At 42.5% G+C, this 26,136-nt stretch overlaps 1 protein-coding gene across 1 annotated transcript in view; it reads left to right on the top strand.

Annotated features, from left to right (window-relative positions):
• The first annotated feature begins 1,660 nt into the window (after positions 1-1,660).
• Positions 1,661-26,136, top strand: part of LOC139570997 (spectrin beta chain, non-erythrocytic 1) — a 136,594-nt gene continuing 112,118 nt past the window's right edge. The window contains exon 1 of the mRNA XM_071393429.1: positions 1,661-1,823. The gene's annotated coding sequence lies outside the window, so the exon portion shown is untranslated. The remainder of the gene's footprint in view (positions 1,824-26,136) is intronic.

Here is a 26,136-nt window from a genome sequence, read left to right as displayed (position 1 = left end):
TTTAATCACTAAAATACTATTTAGCAAAGAAAATTCCACCATGACCCTTCATCTAGTCCTCTATGTATGGTAATAACCTTGTAAAACGACAAAACGACAAAACAACAACAACACTACTCTGTACTTGACCTGTAGTTGACATGCAATTTGTCCTTTGACCTTGACCTTTGTGCTAGAGACTAATGGTTTTCTGTGCAGTAAAGGTCTAACCACGATGATCACAAGGATATAAGTATGTTATCCTTGTGATGTTCAGAGGCCGAGGGACAGATCTGAAGTTTGGCTAAACTTTTGCTAAAAATTTCATTTCATTAAATGTCATCATTTGATTGATTTACGACTTTGGTAATCAAACGTTTTGATCAACATTTTGAACAGTTGGGTCTAAAAACGAAGGGGGAAAAAGCATATGAAAGAGGTCATTCCCGGCACAGGAGGTTGGTGGCACGTAATTGGGGAGGACGGGCTCATTGTAATGGCTGGAGCGGAATATGTTTGGTTTCCATGTGTTTGATGCCATTCCATTTACTCCCTTCCAGCCATTATTATGGGCTGCCCTCCCTCCAGCATCTTCCTGTGATTCCCAGCTACTGGAAAATACATTTTGGGAGGTTAAAACCATATATTTATGATCTTGGTGTACTTACTGTACTTACTATATGGGTCAAATTGACCAGTGGTCAATAGTTTAATGTACTACTTAAGTCGTTTTTGGGGGTATCTGTACTTTACTATTTATATTTTTGACAACTTTTACTTTTACTTCACTACACTCTTATAAAAAAGGGTTCCAAAAGGGTTCTTCGGCTGTCCCTATAGGCAAACCCTTTTTGGTTCCAGGCAGAACCCTTTTTGGTTCCATGTAGATCCCTCTGTAGAAAGGGCTCTACGTAGAACTCAAAAGGGTTATTCAAATGGTTCTCCTAAGGGGACATCTGAAGAATCCTTCTAGGTTCTAGATAGCACCCGTTTGTCTGAGTGTACTTTTTACTCCATACAATTTCCCTGACAGCCAAAAGTACTGGTTACGTTTTGAATGCTTAGCAGGACAGGAAAATTGTCCAATTCATGCACTTATCAGGAGAACATCCCTGGTCATCCCTACTGCCTCTGATCTGGCAGAATCACTAAACACACATGCTTCGTTTGTAAATTATGTCTGAATGTTGGAGTGTGCCCCTGGCTATCTGTAGATTACAAAACAAACAATGGTTTGCTTAAAATAAGTGTGAAATGATTTATACTTTTACTTTTGATAGTTAAGTATATTTTAGTAATTACATTTACTTTTGATACAAAAGTATATTTAACACCAAATACTTTTAAACTTTTACTAAAGTAGTATTTTACTGGGTGACTTTTACTTGAGTCATTTTCTTTTAAGTTACAGTATCATTACTTTTACTCAAGTATGACAATTTTCTACTTTAACCCCCACTGAAATTGACCCGGAGCATAACTCGTGTGGCATATAGCCTTTTCGAACACAAGGGCAGGGTTGAATTTCAGTGGCAGCATAGCGATATAGACCGCAATAAATCCTACTTTTATTTTCAAACAGGTCAATTAAATACCCTAAATCACGCCTGTGGAGAGATGTTGACGAAGTAGCGCTGCGTAGAACCCACTTGGTGTGTGAATGAGACCTTGCGGGCGAAATCTCCGCCCATTGTTGAGATTGTGCTGCAGTTGGCAGTGCTGTTGCAGCAAAGGAGGTGGAGAGGATTCTTCCATCAGGATTCTACGTTTTGGTCGTCCAGTCTCAGGCTTCGTGCTGTTTGCAGGCTTCTCCGCGGTGAAGTTCATTGCGAATTTGTTGATTGGTAAGTTTGATTGTTTTATTGAGATAGGCTATTGGGTTGGTGCTCTTCTCGTTAATCTAAACTATGCGCAGATTAGCGTGCGAAGAATTGTTTCATTGTATCTAGCATCAGTTGCAAAAATATGGAAACGGGACAGATTTTTTTTATATCAACGTTGCTAGGGATGCAATCATACGTTGAAGTTGGTTCCTGTTCTTCTATTTACCCTGTATAAGTTGTTTTTGCTTGGAACGCTATCAGATTTCTATTGTATTTGTGCAGCATAGTGTTTTTGAAAAGGCCATTCAGAGCTTCTATGAATCAGTTAGCCACTTTGCAGTCACAGAAGTGCGCCATGTTAATATGGAGGGTTAAGAGTGTATAGATAACGGTATACACACAGGAGACTACTGCCTTTTGAAGAGACGCAGGCGTAGTCGCCCTGTATGTAGACAGATCGCAACGCTGATTTCAAACCAAACTGAAATTGTGACATTCAAAACTAAATCATAGAATGTATTATATTAACTGTGCGTAATGATATTGAATTGGCGCCTAGATGTAATTATATATTGATAACTTGAAACCATTATGTATAAGATATTATAGGCGATACGTCTTCATCACTGTAGACATATGTCACATCTTAATCAGTGCTCTCCGCTACATGTGGCTTGAGGCTACCCTTTGATGTTGTGTCGAGTTAAAAACATTCAGCGACTTCATGTCATTGGCACAATTTAAATCACACCCGAACTGCTAAAACGACCATTTGGTGGCAAAATCCCCCATTTGCCTCACATCTTCACAGTTTGGTGCCAAACGGGGTTGTCCCTATATTGAGCGAAGTGGGCTTTGAGGCATTTTAATTGGTTACGAACGCCTTGTGATTATGAGACATCCATGGGCTTTGCTCGCCCGGGTTGCACTCACTGTCGTGATGCAGTTCGGTCTTAAATCATTGCTCTGCTGCAGCATCACTATTGGGAGTAAGCGGGCCTCTTGCTATTGAATATTAATATTTACCACACCATTTCACAAACCCGTTATACCCATTTAGAGTATGGGATACTGCTCCATGAAGCCATCCAAGAGGAAACAGTAATGCGCATAGGCTACACGTCAATAGGTCTCTGCTCAGTTGTTAGGACGGCTAGCATCATAGGCCGTTGGCCTACTTGTGAACCCTTGGTGATAGTTTATGGTTCGATGTGCTCTAGTATGAGTATGACTGTGATTAGAATGATCAAAGATTGTATCTCTCCATGTATCTCTCTCTGTCTTTGCCTCCATCTTCTCTTGTTTTCTACATATAAACCAGATCAGTATGTGTTGCAACAGTATTTAGTGCAGACACTGGCTAATGCAGTTTCTTTGGACTTCGGAACCCCCTGCCAATTTTTTTTAAATAAAATTGAATCCATCAGCCCGACAGCCACTCAAAGTATGGACTACTGATCACTGTCCATGGTGCTGAAATTGCGACATATCTATGCGACTGCCTATGAAATCGATGATGGGCTTTCTGTGGTGCCAGGGCATGTACCCTATAGCTTTGCTTTAGCTAATGGATAAATGTTTATTGGTAGGCCTATTGGGTGATTATTTTCTCATGTTAAGCCTAACATTTCACAAAGCTATAGTGCCTCAAGGCTGCGTTTTAGACTGCTGTCTCGTGGCAATAATGTAATTACTTTTTCATAATTAAACCTGGAAATTCAAACATTGCAGATTGTAAAATTTATTTTTTATACAAAAGCATACTAATCAGCAACCAATAGATTAAAAAATATATATATACAACTTTCCTGTATAGCCTACCTAAACCGGCATTACTCCCAGCTTGCATAGAAAGTTGTTGTGCATAAAACCAGTTTATTATTGCCAAATAAAACACTAGCTTACTAGGGATTGTTTTATTATGCAGTGTAACCTACTATCTATAGTGTCTTCAGTTGTTTTTTGTTGTGTTTTGTTGTGTTGTGCCGGAATTTAAAATTGATTACATTTAGATTTTCGTCACTGACCTACACACAATACCCCATAATGTCAAAGTTGAAATGTTTTTTAAAATATATTTGACAAATAAATAAAAAATGAAAAGCTGAAATGACTTGAGTCAATAAGTATTCAACCCCTTTGTTATGGCAAGGCTAAACAAGTTCATGAGTAAACATTTGCTTAACAAGTCACAATATACGTCGTATTTAATACATTGTATTTAACATGATTTTTGAATGACTACCCCATCTCTGTACCCCACACATACAATTATCTGGTCCCTCAGTCGAGCAGTGAATTTCAAACACATATTCAACCACAAACACCAGGGAGGTTTTCCAATTCCTTGCATAGAAGGGCACATATTGGTAGGTGGGTACAAAAAAAAGCAGACATAGAATATCCCTTTGAGCATGGTGAAGTTATTAAATACACTTTGGATGGTGTATCAATACGCCCAGTCACTAAAAAGATACATGCATCCTTCCTAACTCAGTTGCCAGAGAGGAAGGAAACCGCTCAGGGAATTCACCATGAAGCCAATGGTGACTTTAAAACAGTTACAGAGTTGAATGGCTGTGCTAGGAGGAAACTGAGGATGGATCAACAACATTGTTGGTCCCATGTTTCATGAGTAGAAATAAAAGATCCCTGACATGTTCCATACACATAAAAAGCGTATTTCTCTCAAATGTTGTGCACAATTTTGTTTACATCCCTGTTAGTGAGCAGTTCTCCTTTGCCAAGATAATCCATCCACCTTACAGATGTGGCATTTCAAGAAGCTGATTAAACAACATTATAATTACACAGGTGCACCTTGTGCTGGGGACAAAAAGGCCACTCTAAAATGTGCAGTTTTGTCACACAACACAATGGCACTGATGTCTCAAGTTTTGAGGAAACGTGCAATTGGCTTGCTGACTGCACGATTGTCCACTAGAGCTGTTGCCAGATCATTTAATGTGAAAATCTCTACCATAATCCATCTCCAATGTTGTTTTAGAGAATTTGGCAGTACGGCCAACTGGCCTCACAACCGCAGAGCACGTGTATGGCGTTGTGTGAGCGAGCAGTTTGCTGGTTTGCTCAGTTCAACTTTGTGAACTGAGTGCCCTATGGTGGCAGTGGGGTTATGGTATGGACAGGCATGCGCTTCGGACAGTGAACACAATTGTATTTTATCAATGGCAATTTGAATGCACAGAGACACCATGACGAGATCTTGAGGCCCATTGTCATGCTATTCATCCGCCGCCATGTTTCAGCATGATAATACACGGCTCCATGTCGCAAGGATCTGTACACAATTCCTGGAGGCTGAAAATGTCCCAGTTTTTCTGTGGCCTGCGTACTCACCAGACATGTCACCCATTGAGCATGTTTTGGATGCTCTAGATCAACGTGTATGACAGCGTGTTCCAGTTCCCGCCAATATCCAGCAACTTCGCACGGCCATTGAAGAGGAGTGGATCAACACTTGAACCCGATCGAACATCTCTGGAGAGACCTGAAAATAGCTGTGCAGCGACACTCCCCATCCAACCTGACAGAGCTTGAGAGGATCTGCAGAGAGGAATGGGAGAAATTCTCCAAATACAGGTTTGCCAGGCTTGTAGCATCATACCCAAGAAGACTGGGCTGTAATTGCTGCCAAAGGTGCTTCAACAAAAACAAAAATTTCTAAACCTATTTTTTTCTTTGTCATTATGCGGTATTGTGTGTTGATTGATGAGGAAAATCTATTTTAGAATAAGGCTGTAATGTAACAAAATGTGGAAAAAGTCAAGGGGTCTGAATACTTTCCGAATGCACTGTACATCTCCACATATCTCCTTTAAAGTCAATCCAACACAGAATTTCCCTGTGAGTTTGGGTTTGGTTTCCCCATTAGTGGGGTTGGACTGACTTGTATAGCCTCACTCTAGCCTCTCCATCTATGGGACCCCTGGTCAGCTGTGCTGTGCAGCCCAGGCTGAGTGCTCTCCTCTGGGTGAGCATGGCTGTGGAGGCTGGCATGACCTTGCCTCGTGGGATCCTCTCTGGCTCTTCATCCACAATTCTGTAAGTGGGTTCGAGCCCCATTGGGGAGGGGAAAGGAGGCATGTGCTGGAAAGCTGCTAGCAGATAAGAAATGGAATAGTGCGACAGAGAACTAGTGCGTTTGCCCAGCAGCACAGTCCTGGCTAAATATAGACCACTCTGTTTCAGCCGGGAAGGTATTCAGCATCGCCCCCACCTTTTCTCTCTCTTTTTCTGCCCTTTTAGTTAATTCGATGGAGACTCTCTCTCTCTCTCGCCTCTTGTGGACTTGTCTGTATAAATGGAGAGATCGAAATTAATGGTTGAAAGCGTTCTCAATGTTCTTTTCCTCTGTACCTTTTACCTCCCTTTCATCTCCTGTCCTTTACATCAGGCTCTTTGGCATCCATTTATGTAGTTTAATTCCCAGGCCGCCACCACCTTTTTATCACACAAGAGAGGACATTTTCCTCTTTCTGTTTACACTGTGCCGGACCCAGAACCTAAGTGAGGCATGTAAAACATGTCCAGTGCTGATCTTGCTTTGCCTCAAGTTCTAGTCACAGAGAGTTAAGAGAGGTCCAGGGATGACCTCAGCTTGGGCCAGTCTGTGTTCTCTGACTTTACTACAGTTGTGCCCTGGGTGTCATCTATTCTAAACAACCTGTTGGAAGATTATGCAGCATCACTGTTACTGTTGAAGTGTGTGTGTGTGTGTGTGTGTGTGTGTGTGTGTCTGTGTGTGTGTGTGTGTGTGTGTGTGTGTGTGTGTGTGATTTATGGGTTGTATGGAATCAGAAGGGAGTTGAATGAAGATAATGGTGTTGTAGTGGGCATTCTGGAATGTGGTGGTGTTTTAGTGGGTAGTGGTAGTGTGTAGAGAGGCCTGGGCTGTGGAATGTGTGATGTTTGACAGGATGGGGGGGGGGGGGGGGGGGGGGGGGTTTATCAGTGGCTGGACAGGAGCTTGGTGCTGGGCCAAATTAGTTTTACTGCTCAATTAAAAACAGCTACCGTTTTTCAATGGGTTTGGGTCTGAATGTAAAACATCACAGTCATATGTATTCACTTATGGACCCAGGCAGTTTGTGTGAATACATTTTGTGTGCACACCCAAGGACCTATGTGTGCATGGCCCTAGGCCTAGGATTCAATCCGTATGGCCGACGTTCCGCGTCTTGTAGCCAGATTGACATTTAAAGGCAATGTTCCTGTGTTAGCAGAGACTGCATTCATGGCCAACATTGCATATGTCGGCTCAATTGAAAATGACCTTTTAAATTTAAAGCACGCTACAACACTGAACTTTGGCGATACTGATTGAATCCAGCCCTTATATTAAGAAGCAAAGTGAAATACAGCATCATTCTGTTGAATCTTACAGCAAGGAGGAGGAACTGCGCTGCTTGAGAGACAGGGGGCCATGCTTGGTGTGTCTGGTCAGAGGAGAGAAGCGACAGAGGAAACTATAAAAACAGACGGCTGAGTGGCGTTTCAAAATAATGCCATATCGATATTGCACATGTCAATTTTTTATTTTATTTTATTTAACCTTTATTTAACCAGGTAGGCAAATTGAGAACACGTTCTCATTTACAATTGCGACCTGGCCAAGATAAAGCAAAGCAGTTCGACACATACAACAACACATAGTTACACATGGAGTAAAACAACATATAGTCAATAATACAGTGAAAAAAAAAAAAAATAAGTCTATATACAATGTGAGCAAGTGAGGTGAGATAAGGGAGGTGAAGGCAAACAAATATATGTATAAATAAATAAAAATATAAAAGGCCATGGAGGCGAAGTGAGTACAACACAGCACGTAAAATAAAAACTAAAAAAACAATGGAATGGTTGGTTTGCGGTGGAAGAAAGTGCAAAGTAGAGACAGAGATAAAGGGGTGCAAAGGAGCAAAATAAATTAATAAATAAATACAGTAGGTAAAGAGGTAGTTGTTTGGGCTAAATTGTAGATGGGTTATATACAGGTGCAGTAATCTATGAGCTGCTCTGACAGCTGGTGCTTAAAGCTAGTGAGGGAGATAGGTGTTTCCAGTTTCAGAGATTTTTGTAGTTCGTTCCAGTCATTGGCAGCAGAGAACTGGAAGGAGAGGCGTCCAAAGGAAGAATTGGTTTTGGGGGTGACTAGAGAGATATACCTGCTGGAGCGCGTGCTACAGGTAGGTGCTGCTATGGTGACCAGCGAGCTGAGATAAGGGGGGACTTTACCTAGCAGGGTCTTGTAGATGACCTGGAACCAGTGGGTTTGGCGACGAGTATGAAGCGAGGGCCAGCCAACGAGAGTGTACAGGTCGCAGTGGTGGGTAGTATATGGGGCTTTGGTGACAAAACGGATGGCACTGTGATAGACTGCATCCAATTTATTGAGTAGGGTTTTGGAGGCTATTTTGTAAATGACATCACCGAAGTCGAGGATTGGTAGGATGGTCAGTTTTACAAGGGTATGTTTGGCAGCATGAGTAAAGGATGCTTTGTTGCGGAATAGGAAGCCAATTCTAGATTTGACTTTGGATTGGAGATGTTTGATGTGAGTCTGGAAGGAGAGTTTGCAGTCTAACCAGACACCTAGGTATTTGTAGGTGTCCACATATTCTAAGTCAGAGCCGTCCAAAGTAGTGATGTTGGACAGGCGGGCAGGAGCAGGCAGCGATCGGTTGAAGAGCATGCATTTGGTTTTACTTGTATTTAAGAGCAGTTGGAGGCCACGGAAGGAGAGTTGTATGGCATTGAAGCTCGCCTGGAGGGTTGTTAACACAGTGTCAAAAGAAGGGCCAGAAGTATACAGAATAGTGTCGTCTGCGTAGAGGTGGATCAGAGAATCACCAGCAGCAAGAGCGACATCATTGATGTAAACAGAGAAGAGAGTCGGTCCAAGAATTGAACCCTGTGGCACCCCCATAGAGACTGCCAGAGGCCCGGACAACAGACCCTCCGATTTGACACACTGAACTCGATCAGAGAAGTAGTTGGTGAACCAGGCGAGGCAATCATTAGAGAAACCAAGGCTGTCAAGTCTGCCAATGAGGATGTGGTGATTGACAGAGTCAAAGGCCTTGGCCAGGTCAATGAATACGGCTGCACAGTATTGTTTCCTATCGATGGCGGTTACGATATCGTTTATGACCTTGAGCGTGGCTGAGGTGCACCCATGACCAGCTCTGAAACCAGATTGCATTGCGGAGAAGGTGTGGTGGGATTCGAAATGGTCGGTAATCTGTTTGTTGACTTGGCTTTCGAAGACCTTAGAAAGGCAGGGTAGGATAGATATAGGTCTGTAGCAGTTAGGGTCAAGGGTGTCCCCCCCTTTGAAGAGGGGGATAACCGCAGCTGCTTTCCAATCTTTGGGGATCTCAGACGACACGAAAGAGAGGTTGAAGAGGCTAGTAATAGGGGTGGCAACAATTTCAGCAGATAGTTTTAGAAAGAAAGGGTCCAGATTATCTAGCCCGGCTGATTTGTAAGGGTCCAGATTTTGCAGCTCATTTAGAACATCAGCTGACTGTATTTGGGAGAAAGAGAAATGGGGAAGGCTTGGGCGAGTAGCAGAGGGGAGGGCAGTGCTGTTGTCCGGGGTGGGGGTAGCCAGGTGGAAAGCATGGCCAGCCGTAGAAAAATGCTTATTGAAATTCTCGATTATAGTGGATTTGTCGGTGGTGACAGTGTTTCCTATCTTCAGAGCGGTTGGAAGCTGGGAGGAGGTGTTCTTATTCTCCATGGACTTTACGGTGTCCCAGAACTTTTTTGAATTTGTGTTGCAGGAAGCAAATTTCTGCTTGAAATAGCTAGCCTTGGCTGTTCTAACTGCCTGTGTATATTGGTTTCTGGCTTCCCTGAAAAGTTGCATATCACGGGGGCTGTTCGATGCTAATGCAGAACGCCATAGGATGTTTTTCTGTTGGTTAAGGGCAGTCAGGTCAGGAGAGAACCAAGGGCTATATCTGTTCCTGGTTCTAAATTTCTTGAATGGGGCATGCTTATTCAAGATGGTGAGGAAGGCATTTTTAAAAAATGACCAGGTATCCTCTACTGACGGGATGAGATCAATATCCTTCCAGGATACCCCGGCCAGGTCGATTAGAAAGGCCTGCTCGCTGAAGTGTTTCAGGGAGCGTTTGACAGTGATGAGTGGAGGTCGTTTGACCGCTGACCCATTACGGATGCAGGCAATGAGGCAGTGATCGCTGAGATCTTGGTTGAAAACAGCAGAGGTGTATTTGGAGGGCAAGTTTGTTAGGATGATATCTATGAGGGTACCCGTGTTTACGGAATTGGGGTGGTACCTGGTAGGTTCATTTATAATTTGTGTGAGATTGAGGGCATCAAGCTTAGATTGTAGGGTGGCTGGGGTGTTGAGCATGTTCAAATTTAGGTCGCCTAGCAGCACGAGCTCTGAAGATAGATGGGGGGCAATCAGTTCACATATAGTGTCCAGAGCACAGCTGGGGGCAGAGGGTGGTCTATAGCAGGCGGCAACGGTGAGAGACTTGTTTTTAGAGAGGTGGATTTTTAAAAGTAGAAGTTCAAATTGTTTGGGAACAGACCTGGATAGTATAACAGAACTCTGCAGGCAGTCTTTGCAGTAGATTGCAACACCGCCCCCTTTGGCCGTTCTATCTTGTCTGAAAATCTTGTAATTGGGGATGAAAATGTCTGAATTTTTGGTGGTCTTTCTAAGCCAGGATTCAGACACGGCTAAAACATCCGGGTTGGCAGAGTGTGCTAAAGCAGTGAACAAAACAAACTTAGGGAGGAGGCTTCTAATGTTAACATGCATGAAGCCAAGGCTATTACGGTTACAGAAGTCATCAAAAGAGAGCGCCTGGGGAATAGGAGTGGAGCCAGGTACTGCAGGGCCTGGATTCACCTCTACATCACCAGAGGAACAGAGGAGGAGTAGGATAAGGGTACGGCTAAAAGCTATGAGAATTGGTCGCCTAGAGCTACTAGAGCAGAGAGTAAAAGGAGGTTTCTGGGGGCGATAAAATAGTTTAAAGGAATAATGTACAGACAAAGGTATGGTAGGATGTGAATACAGTGGAGGTAAACCTAGGTATTGAGTGATGATGAGAGAGATATTGTCTCTAGAAACATCATTGAAACCAGGTGATGTCATCGCATATGTGGGTGGTGGAACTGAGAGGTTGGATATGGTATAGAGAGCAGGGCTAGAGTCTCTACAGTGAAATAAGCCAATAAACACTAACCAGAACAGCAATGGACAAGGCATATTTACATTAAGGAGAGGCATGCTAATCGAGTGATCAATAAGGGTCCAGTGAGTAGAGGTTGGTTGGGGTCGTGGCGATCCAGACAGCTGGCCGGGTATATGGCTATCGGTAGCAGCATAGGATGGAGGTCTGTTTGTAGATACCTCGTGCGTTTCCGTCGGTAGGTTAGTGGGGTTCCGTGTAGTGGGGTTCCGTGTGGTAGAGGGGATCAATCCAAATTGGCAAAATAGATATAGTGACCCAAGGAAAAAATAAAATAAATAAATAATAATAATAATAATAGTTGTCCAATATACTTGTTCAAATAGCAGCCGATAAGACAGCTAACGATTAGCGGGCCTCAGATGAGCGTTCAGGTAACGTCGGGACGGAGGTGCCAGTTGGATAAATCCCTCGGGCAGATAACGTCGGCAGTCAGTCGCGGCAGTCAGTCGTGAAGGCCCGGTGGGGTTCCGTATCTGCAGCAGCAACAAAAGAAACGGGTCCGGGTGGTGATGGAACTCCTCAGCTGGCTAGCTCCAGAATGATTAGAGTTTGCTCCGGGGTCGACGTAAGCCAATAGTCACACGGTTTGCAGCTAGCTAGCTGCGAAATCAAGGTACAAGTGTCCAGAGCCTGCGGCTGGAATCCGGGGAAACTGAGAGAAAAAAAAAAAAAGAGTCCCGGAATGCTCCGGTCCGAGTCGCGTTGCACAAAAGTGCCGGTAGATTATCGAGCTAAAGGAATAGCTGATGACCACTAAACGTGGGCAGCTGAAACACCAACGCTAGCCAGCAAACCGGCTAATTTCGGGGCAGCTACAGATTAGCTTCTGGCTAGCTATCGGAGTAGCTTCTGGTTAAGCTTTCAGGCTATCTTCTGAATTAGCCCCTGGCTAGCTTCCACGATGGATTTTCAGATTGAGGTAAGTAATACTTTTGTAATTGGTGAAGCGGGTTGCAGGAAAGCTTTTGCAGGAAAGCTTTTGTAGTTGAGTTCTTGGATAATAAAATAGATAAAAGATATGCGAAGAAAGGTGTAAATATATATATATACAGGACACGAACAATACGGAACAGAAAAAGACGTCTGAACTGCTAAGCCACCTTGGAATAGGTGTAGGAATAGGTTTGGAATACCTAACCTTGGAATAGGTTCATATACAAATCAATGCTGTGATTTGTATATGAATTTCATTAAACACTCACTCTGGGATCTTAAGCACAAAAAATTCATAACATATTGCACAAATTCGATTTGTAACATACCACACGAAATGGATGATGTAGTACACAAAAAAATGGGTAGCTGTTTTGGCTCGTGAGCCCCACTTTCAAAACTACTGGCAGAAATGATAAAACGGTTTGAGAATGCATCTTTAATTGTGCAGCCCTATTTGTTGTGAATGTTTTGCATGAACCTTCAGGCTTTTGCCTTTTGCTGATGGGAAACTATTTGCTTAGAGAGGGAGAGAGAGAGATGCGACATGACCTTCACTGGGATTACTTTAATTTGATTTTCATGTGGCCAAAGGCGTGTCTGTTACATACAACATTAGCTGAAACCCTACAAACTCCCACATGTAGCAGCTCTGGGATAATGGTATAGAGTGGGAGTAAAACGCTAGCCAAGGAGACATAAACTCTTTGATAATCTGTTCTTTCTCTAAAGAATCATTCTGCAAACACCCCCACATAATGTCAACATAAGGAAATTAAAATTAAGCACCAATATACATTTGTTATTTTTTCATTTTTGAGCTCATGAGATGTTTCGACACAGTTACATTTAAACAGAGTCCAAACCCCTCTGCTTTGAGTTCAGAGGCTTTGAGAGAGGGTGACATGAAAGAGTTAATGGTAAAGTCAGTGTGAAACCCAGTGTTTGCTCAGTACCTTTTTTACAGCGGCAAGAAACAGTATGTGAACCCTTTGGAATTACCTGGATTTCTGCATAAATTGGTCATCAAATTTGATCTGACCTTCATCTAAGTCACAACAATAGACAGACATAGTGTGATTAAACTGTATTTTCTTGTCTATATTGAATACATAATTTAAACATTCACAGTGTAAGTTGGAAAAAGTATGTGAACCCCTAGGCTAATGACTTCTCTAAAAGCTAATTGGAGTCAGGAGTCAGCTAACCTGGAGTCCAATCAATGAGACGAGATTGGAGATGTTGGTTAGAGCTACCCTGCCCTATAAAAAACACTCACAAAATCTGAGTTTGCTATTCACAAGAAGCATTGCCTGATGTGAACCATGCCTCAATCAAAAGAGATCTCAGAAGACCTAAGATTAAGAATTGTTGACTTGCATAAAGCTGGAAAGGGTTACAAAAGTATCTCTAAAAGCCGTAGTGTGCATCAGTCCACAGTAAAACAAATTGTTTATAAATGGAGAAAGTTCAGCACTGTTGCTACTCTCCCTAGGAGTGGCCGTCCTGCAAAGATGACTGCAAGAGCACAGCGCAGAATGCTCAATGAGGTTAAGAAGAATCCTAGAGTGTCAGCTAAAGACTTACAGAAATCTCTGGAACATGCTAACATCTCTGTTGACGAGTCTACGATACGTAAAACACTAAACAAGAATGGTGTTCATAGGAGTACACCACGGAAGAAGCCACTGCTGTCCAAAAGAAACAGTGCTGCACGTCTGAAGTTTGCAAAAGTGCACATGGATGTTCTACAGCGCTACTGACAAAATATTCTGTGTACAGATGAAACTACAGTTGAGTTGTTTTGAACGAACACACAACAACTTGTATGGAGAAAAAAAGGTACAGCACACCAACATCAAAACTTCATCCCAACTGTAAAGTATGGTGGAGGGAGCATCATGGTTTGAGGCTGCTTTACTGCCTCAGGGCCTGGACAGCTTGTTACCATCGATGGAAAAATTAATTCCCAAGTTTATCAAGACATTTTGCAGGAGAATGTTAGGCTATCTGTCCGCCAATTGAAGCTCAACAGAAGTTGGGTGATGTAACAGGACAATGACCCAAAACACAGAAGTAAATCAACAACAGAATTGCTTCAACAGAAGAAAATACTCCTTCTGGAGTGGCCCAGTCAGAGTCCTGACCTCAACCCGATTGAGATGCTGTGGAACGACCTCGAGAGAGCAGTTCACACCAGACATCCCAAGAATACTGCTGAACTGAAACAGTTTTGTAAAGAAGAATGGTCCAAAATTCCTCCTGACCGTTGTGCAGGTCTGATCCACAACTACAGAAAACATTTGGTTGAGGTTATTGCTGCCAAAAGAGGGTCAACCATTTATTAAATCCAAGGGTTCACATACTTTTTCCACACTGCACTGTGAATGTTTACACGGTGTGTTCAATAAAGACATCAAAATGTATAATGTATGTGTGTTATTAGTTTAACTTCTTATGGCTGCATCCCGCTACCGGGATCGATATGACAACAGCCAGTGAAAGTGCAGGGCGCCAAATTCAAACAACAGAAATCTCATAATTAAAATTCCTCAAACATACATGTTTCTTACATCATTTTAAAGGTAATCTTGTTGTTAATCCCACCAAAGTGTCCGATTTCAAATATGCTTTTCAGCGAAAGCACTACAAACGATTATGTTAGGTCACACCAAACCACAATAAGCACAGCCATTTTTCCAGCGAAAGATAGCAGTCACAAAAAGCAGAAATATAGCTAACATCAATCACTAACCTTTGATGATCTTCATCAGATGACACTCATAGGACTTCATGTTACAAAATACATGCATGTTTTGTTTGATAAAGTTCATATTTATATAAAAGAATCTGAGTTTACATTGGCGCGTTACATTCGCTAGTTCCAAAAACATCAAGTGATTTTGCATAGCCACATCGTTTCAACAGAAATACTCATCATAAATGTAGATGATAATACAAGTTATACACATGGAATTATAGATATACCTCTCCTTCATGCAACCGCTGTGTCAGATTTCAAAAAAACTTTACGGAAGAAGCAACCCATGCAATAATCTGAGACGGCGCTCAGAAATGTAATAAAATTAGCCGCCATTTTGGAGTCAACAGAAACCAGAAATTACATGATAAATATTCCCTTACCTTTGATGATCTTCATCAGAATGCAGTCCTAGGAATCCCAGGTCCACAATAAATGCTTGATTTGTTCGATAATGTCCGTTATTTATGTCCAATTAGCTACTTTGGTTAGCGCGTTTGGTAAACAATTCCAAAGTCACAAAGCGTGTCCACTATAACGTGACGAAATGTCCAAAAGTTCCGTAACAGTCAGTAGAAACATGTCAAACGATGTACTGAATCAATCTTTAGAATGTTGTTAACATACATCTTGAATAACGTTCCAACCGGAGAATTACATTGACTTCAGATGAGTGGTGGAACGGAGGTCCTCCTCATGTGAACGCGCATGGTGAAAGCATGGTCAGCTCGTGGCAGTGGTGACTAATTCCTGTCTCCTTCGGCCCCCCTTCACAATAGAGTCATCAGACAAAGTTCTATTGACTGTTGACATCTAGTGGAAGCCGTAGGAAGTGACAACTCATCAATATCTCGTTGTAATTTCAATGAGAGCTTGGTTGAAAATCTGCCACCTCAGAAAAAAATCCAAACAGGAAGTGGAACTTCTCAGGTTTTTGCCTGCCATATGAGTTCTGTTATACTCACAGACATAATTCAAACAGTTTTAGAAATTTCAGAGTGTTTTCTATCCAATACGAGTAATAATATGCATATATTAGCAACTGGGACTGAGGAGCAGTCAGTACTATGGGCACCTCTGTGCACCTTTCATCCAAGCTACTCAATACTGCCCCTGCAGCCATAAGAAGTTAAGCAGACTGTGTTTGTCTATTGTTGTGACATAGATAAAGAACAGAGCAAATTTGATGACCAATTTATTCAGAAATCCAGGTATTTCCAAAGGGTTCACATACTTTTTCTTGCACTGTAGTGTAGAGGAGCTTTCTGGAGGTTGTTTTGGATATTAGCTGTACAGGCGGAGCCCCAGAATGACTCTACGGAAATGAGCGATTAGACGTCCCCCTGGGATAAGGCGAGGGTCTTAAACTCTGCTGCAGATGGACTGGGGTTGTTCCTTTCCCTTTTTATCTTCCTTTTCCTCTCCTTTATTCACAGTAACAGTATGTGAATGTCCCTGTCTTGTTGGCTGTTAATGAAGTAATCTTGGGTCAGTTCAACCTTTCGTTACTATCTGTCCCTAGCTGTGGTTTGAAGCATTGTGAGTTAACCTTTGTCTTTCAGGGGTTAGAAAAACTGTTTACTATCAAGGAGTCATGCTGAGATTTGCTCTAATTGACCTGTTCCCCTCAGAGCCTAGTCCCCCTGTAGTGTGTGTGTGTGTGATATGTGTACTTGTCGTTGTGAGCTTTGAAGTTGTGCCAGTCTCACCCTTAGGATCACAGGATCAGCCAAGTACTTGTTGGGCCTCGCCATTGTCAATAATATACTGTTATAATGACAAAGCAGCTGATGGCCTCAACACACAGGCTGTCTGGATCCTGTAAAGCCCTGTCTCCTCTACAGCCTTAGGGCTAGAGATCCCTGGAATAACTGCATATGTTGACCAGCATAATGGCAGAAGCTTTTCCAAAATAATATTGTACTGTAATATCCTACTACAGTGCTGCATCCAGATACTCCTTCATATGACGTGTTTGTTTGGAGATCTGTGTGCTTGTTTTTCAATGTGCCTGTGTTTGTGGATGATTGTGTGCCTGGTGAGAGTTAATATTTTTTTTACAAAGGCTGGGGGCTCTGTGGGATTTGGGGGGGTTGGGGGATGAGCTGTGCAGAGGGAGTATTGAGGAGATTTTCCCTTGGAGTATTCTTTTCCCAAAGATACACTTGGCATGTTGGGAAAAAAGTGGGGGCCACTGGCAAAACCCTCGGAGAGTGTCCTTGTACACATCATTCAGCCACATGGCTCACAGTGGCCACCCAGAATTGATTGCCCAGGAGATAGGGGGGATTGTTTGATTGGCTGACCTGCCAATAATGTCACAGCAGGAGATTGACATCAGAGCTGAGAGTAACGAGAACTGGGGATTCCCAAGGACTACCCGTTTCATGGTCTTGGTTTCCACTGTGATGCTGGATACTGACCACCCGATAACCCAGCTGAGTTCCCGTGCAGCTCTGCTCTAATAACAGAGCGATGTGAGCATGCCCAGAGACTCACGTATATAATCTAAATAGAGTAATATGACATCCCACAATGCACTGGGGGGGGGGGGGGGCAGTATGGTCCAAGATGCCCTGGCAGTCATGAAAGGTGAGATGTGATGGATTCATTGGAGGCTCTCCAATCTGTCCAGAGCTTTGCATGCCGACGGTCGATCTGCCTAGGGCTTCACTGATGGAACAAACTGAGGATGCTGGAGTATGTGCGTGCACCTACTCAGTGCTCAGCTATGACCCTCCTAGATTTATGGAGGAGTTACAGCACATACTGTAGGGAGGGTGGAGTTCAGGGGAGTTTTCTTCCTGTTCTCTGCTCTGTACGTAGCTGCGGAAGGTGGTAATATAATGGGAGACGTGCTGCAGAAAGCCTGTGTAAATCCATTGTGGATATATAACAGATATGGCAGGGGATTGGAGGAATTTTGGAATGCGTTGGCTCCCACTGGTGCTGCCAAAAGTGTACTTTATACCCTGAGCATACCAAACATTAGGAACCCCCCCATTTGCCCTCAGAACAGCCTCAATTAGTCGGGGCATGGACTCCAATGCTTCCCACAGTTGTGTCAAGTTGGCTGGATGTCCTTTGGGTGATGGACCATTCTTGATCCACACGGAAAACTGTTGAGTGGGAAAAACCCAATTGCAGTTCTTGGCACCTACTACCATACCCCGTTCAAAGACACTTAAATATTTTGTCCTGTAAATGGCACACATACACAATCCATGTCTCAATTGTCTCAAGGCTTAATAATCCTTCTATAACCTGTTTCCTCCCCTTCATCTACACTGATTGAAGGGGATTTAACAAGTGACATCAATAAGGGATCATAGCTTCACCTGGATTCACCAGGTCAGTCTATGTCATGGAAAGAGCAGGTGTTGTTAATGTTTTGTATATTCAGTGTATAGTCCTTATATACTAAGCACCTTCGATAATTTCTGATTTTATAAAGTGACTTAATTCAACATGATTGATTTATGGGAAGAAAATTTTTTTTTTCTTGAGCCCATGTTCCATCAGTTTTGTACAATCATTGGAATGCATTACTGTATAAACAAATATGAATAAAATCATCGGTGCCCTGCAGTATTCAGATACCTGCTGACCAGTAACAGCCTAGATTTGACCACAGAATAAATATACTACTAATAGATGGATACAAACAGCTTGTGTGGAGTCTCAGGGATGCTACAAACAGCTTGTGTAGAGTCTCAGGGATGCTACAAACAGCTTGTGTAGAGTCTCAGGGATGCTACAAACAGCTTGTGTAGAGTCTCAGGGATGCTACAAACAGCTTGTGTAGAGTCTCAGGGATGCTACAAACAGCTTGTGTAGAGTCTCAGGGATGCTACAAATAGCTTGTGTAGAGTCTCAGGGATGCTACAAACAGCTTGTGTAGAGTCTCAGGGATGCTACAAATAGCTTGTGTAGAGTCTCAGGGATGCTACAAATAGCTTGTGTGGAGTCTCAGGGATGCTACAAACAGCTTGTGTAGAGTCTCAGGGATGCTACAAATAGCTTGTGTAGAGTCTCAGGGATGCTACAAACAGCTTGTGTAGAGTCTCAGGGATGCTACAAATAGCTTGTGTAGAGTCTCAGGGATGCTACAAATAGCTTGTGTAGAGTCTCAGGGATGCTACAAACAGCTTGTGTAGAGTCTCAGGGATGCTACAAATAGCTTGTGTAGAGTCTCAGGGATGCTACAAACAGCTTGTGTAGAGTCTCAGGGATGCTACAAATAGCTTGTGTAGAGTCTCAGGGATGCTACAAATAGCTTGTGTAGAGTCTCAGGGATGCTACAAATAGCTTGTGTAGAGTCTCAGGGATGCTACAAATAGCTTGTGTAGAGTCTCAGGGATGCTACAAATAGCTTGTGTAGAGTCTCAGGGATGCTACAAATAGCTTGTGTAGAGTCTCAGGGATGCTACAAATAGCTTGTGTAGAGTCTCAGGGATGCTACAAATAGCTTGTGTAGAGTCTCACGGATGCTACAAATAGCTTGTGTAGAGTCTCAGGGATGCTACAAATAGCTTGTATAGAGTCTCAGGGATGCTACAAATAGCTTGTGTAGAGTCTCAGGGATGCTACAAATAGCTTGTGTAGAGTCTCAGGGATGCTACAAATAGCTTGTGTAGAGTCTCAGGGATGCTACAAATAGCTTGTGTAGAGTCTCAGGGATGCTACAAATAGCTTGTGTAGAGTCTCAGGGATGCTACAAATAGCTTGTGTAGAGTCTCAGGGATGCTACAAATAGCTTGTGTAGAGTCTCAGGGATGCTACAAATAGCTTGTGTAGAGTCTCAGGGATGCTACAAACAGCTTGTGTAGAGTCTCAGGGATGCTACAAATGGGTTAGGAGTATAGAGTTTAGTAAAGGATAAGTGATGAGAGTTGCTGAACTTTCTGGAAGCCACACTAAGCAGGTAATCAATCATGGGATCTTGTTCTTCCTCCCCTTTCCTTGGCTGTGCACCAATACTGTCCCACCCTGGTCTGAGATGTGAACAACCTGTGCTGTCTGAAGTGCAAATGTCTGAGATAAGCTTCAAAAGCCAAGAGAATGTGATCAAGACAGAGAGAACTGCTAGATAGATACAGCGTGGGAGTGTTATTAAAACCTGAGGTCTAATCCAAAATATGGCCTCCGAGTGGCCGGTCAAAGTCAGGTGAAGTTAAGCACTGTAGATAAATATTTGTTTTCCCAAAAAGTAGGACTTGTGGTTTATGGAGACAGTGGGTAAGTGTTTTGACTGCTCATAAGAAACCAAAAGATGAAAGGGGAGACACTCTCTCTACCTGTGATTCCATATGTGAACATTTGTCAACCTTGACTTGCAAGCCTGCATGTAGTTAATTGTTGGCTGGGTTGTCTTGCTATATATTGACTTATGTTTAGGATGTCTTGATGCATCCATATCAGCTTGCATTGGATGAAGTTAGCCACGTTACCTTTCCTCATTTAGGTGGGGAGGGAGATAAGAGATCTTGAGCTCTGACAGGTCCTCTTGACCACATTTGTTTCAAGTGCTTCCTGCCCATCTCAGAGGAATGGAAATTTGCACCCTTCACAACCTGACTAAAGTGGTGAGAAATTTGACGAATCCCTTTTCCATGCAAGACAATGAGTGTTATTTCAGTGACTGCCGTTAAAGTAGCATTAATAACTGTATTTTTAATTGTTATGGATAGAATTGCTGACAGTTTGTGGTTTACAACGAGTTTAGACAGACTTGTAGCTTCAACACAACATTATTTCTCTCCCCAGATATAGCTCCCAGGAGTCCTTTCCCTTGCTCTTGTCCCAACCGGTCTCTCAGCAAAGCTCCCGTTCAGCGTGGTGCACTGTTCCGCCTCAGTGGAGCCAGATGAAGCAGCCAAGATCCCAAACACAATTCAGATGATCATTAGGAGCTTCCTGTAAATGTGTTTTCACTTTCCACATGAACATTCAGCAGCCCATTATGCAATGCGCTGAGCCCTTCCGTGTGCTATCAGAGACCGGATTTATGTGTGAAGTGTATTTCGCTGAGGAGGGTTCACTGTTTATTTACATTGTGGACGTCCTCTTGCTGTGTCCGTGTGGCTAAGCTACAACGTTAAGCTGGAAAAAACGAGGATATTCAAAACAAGACCGCCCATCCTAAATCCTCCATTTAAACGTCCCATCACTGGCCCTTACTCCCATTAACCACAAAATGTCCGCCCCACTTTGGGAGTTGTGTATGGTGGGCTTGGCTAGTCCCCAAGGACAGCCAAAGTGCTTATGAGGTTTCCATGGTGACGTATTTGCCATAAAATGCTGGGCAGGGCTCCAGTCCTCTGGGTCTGTATGGGCTGAACTGTCTGGATGCCTTGTTCATTTGAGATTAGTTGATGTATGGTTTTGATTACTGCATAATTCTGCCTCTCCCTAGTACTCAACACTCTCTGTTACAGTTTGATTTGGCTTCTTGTTTGTTATTAACTTCTTATGGCTGCAATCTCGGTAACGGGATGATATGACAACAGCCAGTGAAAGTGCAGGGCGCCAAATTCAAAACAACAGAAATCTCATAATTAAAATTCCTCAGACATACATGTTTCTTATACCATTTTAAAGGTAATCTTGTTGTTAATCCCACCAAAGTGTCCGATTTCAAATATGCTTTTCAGCGAAAGCACTACAAACGATTATGTTAGGTCACACCAAACCACAATAAGCACAGCCATTTTTCCAGCGAAAGATAGCAGTCACAAAAAGCAGAAATATAGCTCAAATTAATCACTAACCTTCGATGATCTTCATCAGATGACACTCATAGGACTTCATGTTACAAAATACATGCATGTTTTGTTTGATAAAGTTCATATTTATATAAAAAAATCTGAGTTTACATTGGCGCGTTACATTCACTAGTTCCAAAAACATCCAGTGATAGTGCATAGCCACATCGTTTCAACAGAAATACTCATCATAAATGTAGATGATAATACAAGTTATACACATAGAATTATAAATATACCTCTCCTTAATGCAACCGCTGTGTCAGATTTCAAAAAAACTTTACGGAAAAAGCAAACCATGCAATAATCTGAGACGGAGCTCAGAACAAGAGTCAAATTAGCCGCCATGTTGGAGTCAACAGAAACCAGAAATTACATGATAAATATTCCCTTACCTTTGATGATCTTCATCAGAATGCACTCCCAGGAATCCCAGGTCCACAATAAATGCTTGATTTGTTCGATAATGTCCGTTATTTATGTCCAATTGGCTACTTTGGTTAGCGCGTTTGGTAAACAATTCCACAAAGCGCGTTCACTAAAACGTGACGAAATGTCCAAAAGTTCCGTAACAGTCAGTAGAAACATGTCAAACGATGTATTGAATCAACCTTTAGAATGTTGTTAACATACATATTGAATAACGTTCCAACCGGAGAATTACATTGACTTCAGATGAGCGGTGGAACGGAGCTGCCTCTCACGTGAATGCGCGTGGTCAAAGCATGGTCACCTCATGGCAGTGAGACTCATTCCTGTCTCCTTCGGCCCCCCTTCACAGTAGAGTCACCAGACAAAGTTCTATTGACTGTTGACATCTATATCTATATCATCCATATCTCGCTGTAATTTCAATGGGAGCTTGGTTGAAAATCTACCAGCCTCAGAAAAAATCCAAACAGGAAGTGGAACTTCTCAGGTTTTTGCCTGCCATATGAGTTCTGTTATACTCACAGACATAATTCAAACAGTTTTAGAAACTTCAGAGTGTTTTCTATCCAATACTAATAATAATATGCATATATTAGTAACTATGACTGTGGAGCAGGCCGTTTACTCTGGGCACCTCTGTGCACCTTTCATCCAAGTTACTCAATACTGCCCCTGCAGCCATAAGAAGCTAGACACCAGTAGTTTAAGCTGTACAAACAGTATTTCTATGTTTTTTACTACTTTTTATATCATTGACATCATGCTATCGCTATTGTTGTTCATAGTTGCCATTCTGACTTCGGCGCTGCGTTTCTGCCCAGTGTTTTGGCATTCCTCTGCTGGACTGAAGGACTGTACCAAAGGAGAGATGCTTTGGGTCATCAGTCTTATTTCTCTTGGGCCTTATTTTCTCCCAAATTATAGTTTTATTTAATGAACCTTTTTCAGTCCAAGCCCATGAGCAGCAATGAATTTAATTCAGGTTATCCTGCACAACCTTGTGAAATGTGTTGTTCACAGTTGACGCGTCTGTGCTGTGAATCGAGCCATCTGTAAAGCGCAAAACTGTCAATGGTTCTATTCTCCTGTGCTGGGGAAAGGGAATTATTTTGAGGACTAATTCTCTATCAGATTTGTGCAAATGTGTATATCTGGGAAACTTCAACTAGATCTGCCTGCGTTACCTGGCCGGAGGGATATGAGGGTCATCTTGGTTTCTTCATGTCAGATCTCTTTCACTAGTGATTTTGTCCAGGCCTTAATTGCTTTTAAAATTGTTTAAATTTGACCAGGGAACTGCTATAGAATATTTCCTTTCTTTGATCAGACAAAGAACTGATATATATTTTTGTGCTGTATGTAACCTTGTTCTTCAATTAAACGTATTTGGCATCGGCTTCTTTAAACAAGCCTTTTATTATTCAGGACAGGGAAGCGCTCTTCTGAAATGAAATATCCACAGTGCATTTGGCAAAGTCTCAGTTACCCGCCTCAGTGGTGTGAAAGTTACCCAGCTGTTCATCTTGCCTGATATCAGACCAGAAGCCAACTGGAAGACGTATGGTCGCTTTTAATGCCTGGTTTATTTACTGTACCACGAGGTTTGTCTGTTAGGGGGATTATCCTCTCATTTGTTAAACCTGGGTTAATGGCATACCAGGCGTAACATGAAAGTGGCCGAGATCCACAAAAATACGTTGTCATCAAGTGTTGAGAGATGTGAGCGGTGCTGGTGGGCTGGAGGAGTGCCCACCCTGAGCTTCCCTCTCTTTCTCCCTTCTGCTACACCACCTAAACGGACTCCTGGATGGGAGGTTTTACTAAGGTATGCTTTGATACTGACTAGTGCTGTAGACACCTTGCCTGTCAAACAGCTAGCAGGGAGCAGAAGTATAGCATAAGGGAGATATCATATCCTTCTGTCTTTTGTTTGCTTGGCATTCTCTGTCCTCTTACCCTTCCTCTATTCTCCTCTCAGCTGCGCCTGTGGACATTAACCGTTAATGACTTTGCCCTCTAAGCACAGATCAAAACTGTCTGGTTATATTATTTAGGCTCTAGGTTCAGAGACCCTCGATCCCTAAAGCCTGTGGCCCGCCGCCAGCCTCCTACCCCCCCCCCCTGTCCCCCACCCATGCATGGAGAGGAGTGGCTGTTTTTGGGACAGAGGGAGGAGAGATTTTTGGCAACAGGGCATTGAGGGAGTTAACGTTTGAGTGTTTGTACTCTGAGAGGAGAGTGGGTGGGAGAGTAATGGTATCCAGACCATTGTGTGCCTGGAATATGCACTATTTCTGCCTGTGCACTGGCTAGGGTTATGTAATTTTGGCTTTCAATAGGGGTGCATCAATATATTGGCAACCTTTCTGATTAAAGAGACTTTCCCGGAACTTTGGCAACTACGCAAGTATTTTTTAAACCTCTCGCTTTGGGCTGGATGTGTCAATGTGTACTTCATACATGCATAATCTATGAGCAGATATACTGTCTTACCTCAATTACCAATGAAATCCCTAGTTTGAAAGCGACTGTTTTCTGGAAGCTGTGTGGCGCCATTTTGAGTACTGCAAGCTTGGCCCACGCGAGCCAGCCCCCTAGCAATTCGAGTTCCAGCCAATAAACTTCAGGCCCTCACCATTTTGAGTGACAGCAAAGATTGTCTATTATATTGAAAAGATAGTCAAGTGACTGCTCTAACAATGGAAATTCTTCTTCAAAGATTGAAGGGAGGAGGTGAGATCAGGTGGGACCATTCTAGCCAATGAGAGGGCAGATACAGTGCCTTGCAAAGTATTCATCCCCCTTGGCGTTTTTCCTATTTTGTTGCATTACAACCTGTAATTTAAATTGATTTGTATTTGGATTTCATGTAATGGACATACACAAAATAGTCCAAATTGGTGAAGTAAAATTCATAAAAATTAAAAACGGAAAAGTGGTGCATGCATATGTATTCACCCCCTTTGCTATGAAGCCCCTAAATAAGATCTGGTGCAACCAATTACCTTCAGAAGTCACATAATTAGTTAAATAAAGTCCACTTGTGTGCAATCTAAGTGTCACATGATCTGTCACATGATCTCAGTATATATACACCTGTTCTGAAAGGCCCCAGAGTCTGCAAAACCACTAAGCAAGGGGCACCACCAAGCAAGCGGCACCATGAAGACCAAGGAGCTCTCCAAACAGGTCAGGGACAAAGTTGTGGAGAAGTACAGATCAGGGTTGGGTTATAAAAAAATATAAAAAACTTTGAACATCCCACGGAGCACCATTAAATCCATTATTAAAAAATGGAAAGGATAAGCTCCACAGTGGAGATTGGAGTATCTCTCCATAGGACCACTTTAAGATGTACACTCCACAGAGCTGGGCTTTACAGAAGAGTGGCAAGAAAAAAGTTATTGCTTAAAGAAGAATTTGTAACAACCTAACCATTACAAAACTTATATTCAATAAAATAAGCCCATGTAGAAAATTAGCAATACAAAATGTGTTGACCAAATTTGACAATCTCTCATTGACCTCCATACAAAAATAACTCACTTCATGGTCTTATTTTCGTGGATAGATTTTGGGCAGAGTAAAACCTCTCGCTTCACCTCTTCCTCTCTTGTGACAGCTAGCAAGATGAAAGAATAAAGCTGGCCCGGGTCTCTCCAGCATTATCCCATGAGGTAGCCCAACGGCTCAGTAACACAGCAAAGAGAGGGAGAGCAATCACTTATTGCACATATCTGCACATAGATGATGTAGTACGCAATTTTTAGGGACCCATTTTGGCTCTTGACCTCTACTTTGAGGACTACTGGCTAAAAAGTATGCTAATCTTCCAGAAAGTCTATTTAAATGTGGTAGACTATTTCTGCCCTCATGAACTTGCACACAAGGTACCAACATGCCCATCCTATCCGATAATGGTACTGAAAATAACTGCTATGGTTTGGAAAGTACTGGTTTGATACTGCTGTACTTATAAAATCTATAGGCCAATGTATTTCTGCCTGTTATAGACTTGCTGTCCTTAGGTCAGTGTTGATGAAACTCATTTTATTAATGGAAAAGGAAAATAGTTCATTTATTTCACTATTTCTGTTTATGAGAAGGGTTTTCCTCTACCATCACCTCCACAGTGAAACCCAGTAAGCTGTGACTAGAGGCTGTGGCTGATCCAATAGTGT

This window comes from Salvelinus alpinus, chromosome 3 (assembly GCF_045679555.1).
Source record: "Salvelinus alpinus chromosome 3, SLU_Salpinus.1, whole genome shotgun sequence".
Taxonomy (NCBI): domain Eukaryota; kingdom Metazoa; phylum Chordata; class Actinopteri; order Salmoniformes; family Salmonidae; genus Salvelinus; species Salvelinus alpinus.
The sequence above is the reverse complement of the archived record's forward strand: the minus strand, read 5'-3'. Positions and strand labels throughout refer to the sequence as shown.